The sequence below is a fragment of the Bos mutus genome, chromosome X (genome assembly GCF_027580195.1).
Source record: "Bos mutus isolate GX-2022 chromosome X, NWIPB_WYAK_1.1, whole genome shotgun sequence".
Taxonomy (NCBI): domain Eukaryota; kingdom Metazoa; phylum Chordata; class Mammalia; order Artiodactyla; family Bovidae; genus Bos; species Bos mutus.
In genome coordinates this window covers 132,495,961-132,503,147 of record NC_091646.1, presented here as the reverse complement: position 1 = coordinate 132,503,147, position 7,187 = coordinate 132,495,961, and positions in this window count along the sequence as shown.

The following is a 7,187-nucleotide window of genomic DNA, read 5'->3' as shown; positions in this document are numbered from 1 at the left end:
CACCCCTTTTTTTAAAAGGCGGAAAGGAAACTGGGGAAATGACTACAGGAAACACTCATGCTTTTATTTTAAAAGATGACTGGTCAGAAAGGGAAAAAAAAAATGCAGAATCATTTTTTCAGCCTCGGCGATCATGTGTGCAGCCCCACCGGATACAACTGTCTAGAGAGGCTATTCAGATAGTGGATGTTGTCCAGATAAGGTTCCCAGCCTCCGGTGGGTCGTGATAGTCCTGTGTTTGGAGACGGAGGCCCAGACAGGTCTCATCCAGCTGATGCTTTCTGGCTGCTCATCCAGGGCCAGGGAGATTTGGTCCAGCTCCCGATGGCATCAAAGGAAGCAGGGGACAGTATGATGTCTCTGTTGGCTGGACTGCAGGGTCTCAATGGAGAATCACTTCCCAGAGGTTATCAGGGAGATTTGTCAATGGGCTTTATCCCGTCAGTGGGCTTTGTCCTGCAGGATAAAGCCTGGGTTGACCATCAGGAGACAACTTACTCCTACCCCTTCAGGTCACAAAAGCAGTCCATCCTAAAGAAAATCAAACCTGAATATTCATCGGAAAGACTGATGCTGCAGCTCCAATACTCTGGCCACCTGACGCAAAGAGCCGACTCATTGGAAAAGACCCTGATGCTGGGAAAGACTGAAGGCGGGAGGAGAAGGGGACGACAGAGGATGAGATGGTTGGATGGCATCACCGACTTGGTGGCCGTGAGTCTGAGCAAGCTCTGGGAGTTGGTGAAGGACAGGGAAGCCTGGTGTGCTGCGGTCCATGGGGTCACAGAGTCAGACACGACTGAGCGATTGAACAACTCACACCTGCGTGCAAAACCACTCCTGGGAGTCAGTGTTGCTATTCAGTCCACAGGTCGTGTCTGACTCCCTTTGACTCTTACTAAATAACACCCAGCGTGATAACCGTCCTTGCAAAATCATGTTTGAAAAGCTACGAAGCTCTAGGACCTCCCTGGCAGTCCAGGGGTTAAGAATCCACCTTGCTTCCAATGCAGGGGACGTGGGTTCAATCCCTGGTTGGGGAACAAAGCTCCCACGTGCCTCGGGGCAACTAAACCAGTGTACCAGATAAAAACAGTGTCGGCCACAGCGAAAGACCCAACATGTTGAAACAGACCAGACACAGCCAAAGAAATGAATTTAAGAGAAATTAAAACACACACACACACACAGAAAATGACCAACCGCTTTCACAGATATTCACTGATGGAATCTGTGAGCCATGGACAAAGTGAGCATAAATTGCTCCATTTTAGAGTTAGAACCTGAGTTTTCCCAGAAGCTGACAGTGGTTGCATGCGTGCTAAATCACTCCAGTCGTGTCCGACTCTTTTGCAACCCCATAGACTGTAGCCCACCAGGCTCCTCTGTCCATGGGATTCTCCAGGCAAGAAGACTGGAGTGAGTTGCCATGCCCTCCTCTAGGGGGTCTTCCCGACCCAGGGATCAATCCCTGGCTAATGGACCTCAAATCGTTCACTGTGGTACAGGGTGAGATTCAGGTCTTCCTGGCCCCAGACCAGGGGTGCTTCGGCCATGACCATCCTTCTGGAGGTCTGAGGCTCAACGCTGTGGTCTCTGGGCCAAAATCCAGGTGTAGAGTAAGTAGATAGATAGATAAATAGAATAAGTATTTGGATAAATAGAATAAGTAAGTAGACAGAACAAGTAGATAGACTAAGTAGACGGAATAAGTAGGTAGATAGATAGAATAAGTAGCTAGATAGAGTAAGTTCAGTTCAGTTCAGTTGCTCAGTCGTATACGACTCTTTGTGACCCCGTGGACTGCAGCACGCCAGACCTCCCTGTCCATCACCAACTCCTGGAGTTTACTCAAACTCACGTCCATCGAGTCAGTGATGCCATCCAACCATCTCATCCTCTGTCATCCCCTTCTCCTGCCCTCAATCTTTCCCAGCATCAGGGTCTTTTCCAATGAATCAGCTCTTCGCATCAGGTGGCCAACGCATTGGAGTTTCAGCTGCAACATCAGTCCTTCCAGTGAACATTCAGGACTGATCTCCTTTAGGATGGACTGGTTGGATCTCCTCGCAGTCCAGGGGACTCTCAAGAATAAGTAGGTAGAGTAAATGGATACATAGAATAAGTAGACGAACAGACAAAGTAGACGGATGGATGGGCAGAGAGGATAAATGTGTGATTAGACAGTGACGCTGGTTCAGGGTTTCTCAGCCTCGGCACTGCCGACGCCTGGGTCTGGACGGCTCTCTGAGGCGGGGCGTCCCGGGTCCCGGGCCCTGCGGGGTGTGGAGCAGCGTCCCTGGGGTCCCCCCACCGCACGCCGGGAGTTAGCCCTCCGCCACCAGCCGCGACGCTGAAACGTGCGGGATGCCTCTGCCCATCGCCCCACGCCCCACCTCCCTCCTCCCTGCCTCATGCCTCCTGCAGAGAAGCTGGAGCTTCGAGCCCTTGTTTGTCCTTTGAGGGAACTCAAGGGGCATCAAAGGAAGGTCAGAGCTCACCATGTCCTGCAGCGTCTCTTGGGAAACCATGAGAGACAGCATCCTGGACATGTTAACAGCTCCGAGAAGGAGTACCCGCTGGGCTTCTGTGGTCTTGGGGGACTACGCAGGAACCTCTTAGGTTCCCCGGTCTTGCCCTTCAAGGGGACAGACACCTGGAGGAGACGGGGCCAGAAAATAAGCAAACCTCCCCAGTCCCAGCCCCGAACTTCCCCAGCTCCCTTCCAGACTCCAGCATGGAAACTGACTGCACGCGAGTTCCGAGGACCAGTGGCGTCACCTCTCCTGTGGATGACACACCGCCCCTCCCGGGAACCTCCTTCCCCACGCCCCCAGCGTGCACGCAAAACCACACACCGAGTCCCCAGCGTGTGTTTCTTCCACCCCGTCAGGCGCAGGCACTGAGTCAGCAAGCCAAGAAAGGCAACGGGGCGGAGGTGGGAAGACGTGCTTGTCTCAGCGGAGACAGAAGCGTCAGCTGTTCTCTCTCGTGGGCATGGCTGCCCTCCCGCACGCGTGGGAATGACTTGGGTGGGCTACGGCTGCGTCTCGTGATGCCACGACGCTTGGAGGCATCCGTGAGCAGCGGCGGGTCATGTGTCCTGATTGACAGCGTGGGTGCGCCTGGGAAGCTCTGCTCAGGCTCGGGTGGGGCCACTCTCAACGGGAGGCTTGAGTGCGGGGGAATGTTTGAGCACCTTTACACACACACACGCACACACAGGGCCACTGGGCTTGAAAAGTAACCTAACAGCTTGAGCGGTCTCTTTCCTGGCCGGGAGACTTGATTTGATGGTCAGCCTTCCCGAGGGTCTGGTCACTTCGGCTATTGTCCGCTGGCCAGAGCCAGTCATGAGCCAGCCCAGACTCGAGACACACCGAGCGTCCTTGGGAGGCGCTCTGACGAATTCACAGCTGGGCTTGGTGGTCCAGTGGTTAAGAATCTGCCTTCTTGGAGGAGGCGACGGCAACCCACTCCAGTATTCTTGCCTGCAGAATCCCATGGACAGAGGAGCCTGGTGGGGCTGCTGTCCATGGGGGTCCCAAAGAGTCGGATGCGACTGAGCGACTTTCACTTTCTTTCCCCAGTGGCACAGTGGTAAAAAAAATCCCCCTGCCGATGCAGGGGACACGGGTTCGATCCGTTCTCTGGGGGAGACTCCACCCACAGCGACTGAGCCCATGTTCCACAGCGACTGAAGCCCACACGCCCTACAGCCTGTGTTTGGAAACAAGAGAAGCTACTGCCGTGAGAAGCCCTCTCTCGCCACAGCTACAGAGTAGCCCCCCCACCCCATTCACTGCAACTAGAGAAACCCCACAAGCAGCAATGAAGGCTCAGTGCAGTCAAAAAAGAAAAAAGAAGAAGAAGCACATTTTAAAAAAAAGAATCCACACCCGTACGGATGTCTGTTTGATAAGACTCAGCATGCCTTCCAAAAAAAGACACTCGAGTCTTGCATAAATTCAAGATAAGACGGGCTCACGGGGACGACGCTGACGGCAAGGACAGTTCCCCCGCCTTACATGTCACAGCCTCCAGCCCGCACGTAGGTTTGTAGGAACGAGCGGTGGGCGTGACATGACCTCTTATCTCTCCTCCTCTCTCCTCCGGCCGGCCAGGTTGCCACAGCCAACTGTCACAGAACAGCCCCAGGCCCGCGAACCCTCCCCCGCCCCCGCGCGGTTTTGCTATCAGATCCATCTGTCGGGTTTGACACCCTGTTGAGAGCTGTTACATAAGAGAAGGGTTTCCCCTCCCCAGCAGCAAGCGGAGGACCATCTGCGGGGCGCAGAGACTGTGGGAAGCTCTCTGCTGTTTCACCTGTTTGGAGAGAGATTTGAAGACAGGCAGAGGTGATGATCAAGGACCTTGGAAAAGGAGGGATTGGCTTCAGGCGGCGCAAGAGAAGGGTCACGGGGGGTCCGTACCACGTAGACCATGGTTGTCCTTGCTTTTCAGTGGCCGAGCTGTGTCTGACTCTGTGCGACCCCGCGGACGGCAGCACACCAGGCCTCCCTGTCCATCACCAACTCCCGGAGTTCACTCAAACTCATGTCCATCGAGTCGGTGATGCCATCCAACCATCTCATCCTCTGTCGTCCCCTTCTCCTCCTGCCCCCAATCCCTCCCAGCATCAGGGTCTTTTCCAATGAGTCAGCTCTTTGCATCAGGTGGCCAGAGTATTGGAGTTTCAGCTTCAGCATCAGTCCTTCCGATGAGTATTCAGAGTTGATTTCTTTTAGGACTGACGGGTAGACCATGGCGTGTGTTACTCTCTCATTCATGTCAAACTCTTTTGCGACCCCCTGGACTGTAGCCCACCAGGCTCCTCTGTTCATGGGATTCTCCAGGCAAGAATACTGGAGTGGGTCGCCTTGCCCTTCTCCAGGGGATCTTCCCGACCCAGGGTTCGAACCTGAACCAGCGCAGAATGCCTATATCTCAAGGCAGAGAAAAGACAACCTCTTGACTGTCTCGGCCAGACAGTTGCAACGATGAGCATTGGGGCCTCCCTCCTCCGAGTACACAACCTCTTAAATGCATGGAACCCACCCTGCTGACGCTTTGATTTTGGACTCCTGGCTCCCAGAACTGCCAGATGATACATTTCTGCTGTTTTCAGCCACCCTGCCCGTGGTGCTGTGTTATGACCAAGCCCGGAAACTCACACGGGTGTCACCTAAGTCTTGTAGGGGCGGTAAGCTTGGACCTTCCGTCTGGTGTCCAAATGGCTGCAGTGGACAAAAAGTCCACCCGTTACCCCCAACCTGGCCTGTCCTCCGACCACACGGAAAAACCCATCTCCGTGGGAGCCCTGTTCAGATGGCTGAGGATGGCAAGTGCTACCTCGATTTCCACGTCAAACGAGCCTCCTTCTTTGATGAGCTCCAAGACTCTTCAGTAGCCTGATATCGTGTCAGATTCAAGATGCTGAGCGACCTTCCATCGACTTCCTTCAGGCGCCCAAACAGTAATGATGGAAAGGGTTCAAATGAGTTGGTTTCAGAGATGGAAACATCCAAGAAGGGGAAGGAAGGAAAAAAGAGAAACAAGCAAAAAAAAGTCTTTTCCGTCTATACTCTTAGGTTCTTTCCCTGTGCCCCTGCAAATTAAATTCACAGAAGATCGGTTTGTAGGAAAGAAGAAAGCAGAGTTTACATGTTCAGCATGCATACACAGGGGAGAAACTCAGTGATGAGGAATTGCAAGGAATGCTTAGAGTTTGGGGTTTATACATCTAACTTGGGCTTCCCAGGCGGCTCGGTGGCGAAGAATCCGCCTGTCAATGCAGGACATGCAGGTTTGATCCGTGTGCTGGGAAGATCCCCTGGAGAAGGAAATGGCAACCCACTCCAGTATTCTTGGCTGAGAAATCCCACGGACACAGGAGCCTGGTGGGCTGCAGTCCATCGGGGTCACAAAAGAGTCAGACACCACTGAGCAAATTAACAGCAACATGCCTAACTCAGTAGGTGACAGGGAGGTGGATAAAACACACTGAGGGGAAAGCAAATGGCTTTGAGACACATACGTGGGTTTTTCAGGAGAACAAACAGGAGATGAGAGAGTGGGACAGTGTTTACACAGATAAGAGTGAATTTTCCATCCCCTTCAGGGCTGCAAAATTGCCTTGGAGATGGAATTTGCGGGGTGGGGGTGGGGGTTTTTACTGTCTTCTCCCACCTGGGAGAACATACACCCCGGACGAGTGGTATTTATGGAGCCCTATTTCTCAGAAATTGCTGCTTTTGATCAGATAGGGAAGCTCCAAAAAGACTTTTTTTTTCCCCTCCTGAATCGGTTGCAGTTCAAAGGTCTTCAGCTTAAAATAATCTTGACACAAAAAAACGTCATCTTTTGCTTGTGGTGTATTCAAATCCCACAGCTGAGGAGTAGTCTGCGGAGCCCCTTTTGCCTGGGGGATGCCGAGTACTTCATGAGGCTTCGAAAAAGCAGGTGGAAGGTGAGCGATGGATACCCAGCAAGGCATAAGGATGCACCAACCCAGTGAGGAGCCCTCAAGAGGGCTTGGCCGGCCAGCACTTTTCGATGAGAACACCCTGAAAGGGGATCTGTTATTTTCCGCCGCACCCGCCCCAAGAAATCTGTGTACTGGAATTTCCCTGGTGGTCTGGTGGTTAAGAACCCACTTTGCAATGCAAGGGATGCAGCTCACTTTCCCTGTCCCCAGCTTCCCCTTCGTGGCAGGCATGTCTCAGGACCGGCCGTGGGGAGCTGGGCGGGGTTGCAGCTGCGGGTGTGAGTGACTGCATCACCCGCTTTGCAGTCAGAGCGCACGTCTCACTCCAGGCTAACTCCATCCCTGGGCAGGGAACTCGGATCCCATGTGCTGGAGCAAGACAGCATGCACACCACGACGACCGAACTCCACTCGCACCGGAGTGATGAGCGTCAGTGCCGAAACTGAGCTCCAACGCAGACGAGGAAATATAAGCCCATATTTGTTTTTTAAGACTTACTTTTTTAATTGAAGATTAAGTGCTTTGGGCTTCCCTGGTGGCTCAGCTGGTAAAGAATCCACCTGCAATGCTGGAGACCTGGGTTCCATCCCTGGGTTGGGAAGATTCCCCTGGAGAAGGGAACGGCCACCCACTCCAGTATTCTGGCCTGGAGAATTCCGTGGACTGTATAGAGTCAGACACGACTGAGTGAATTTCACT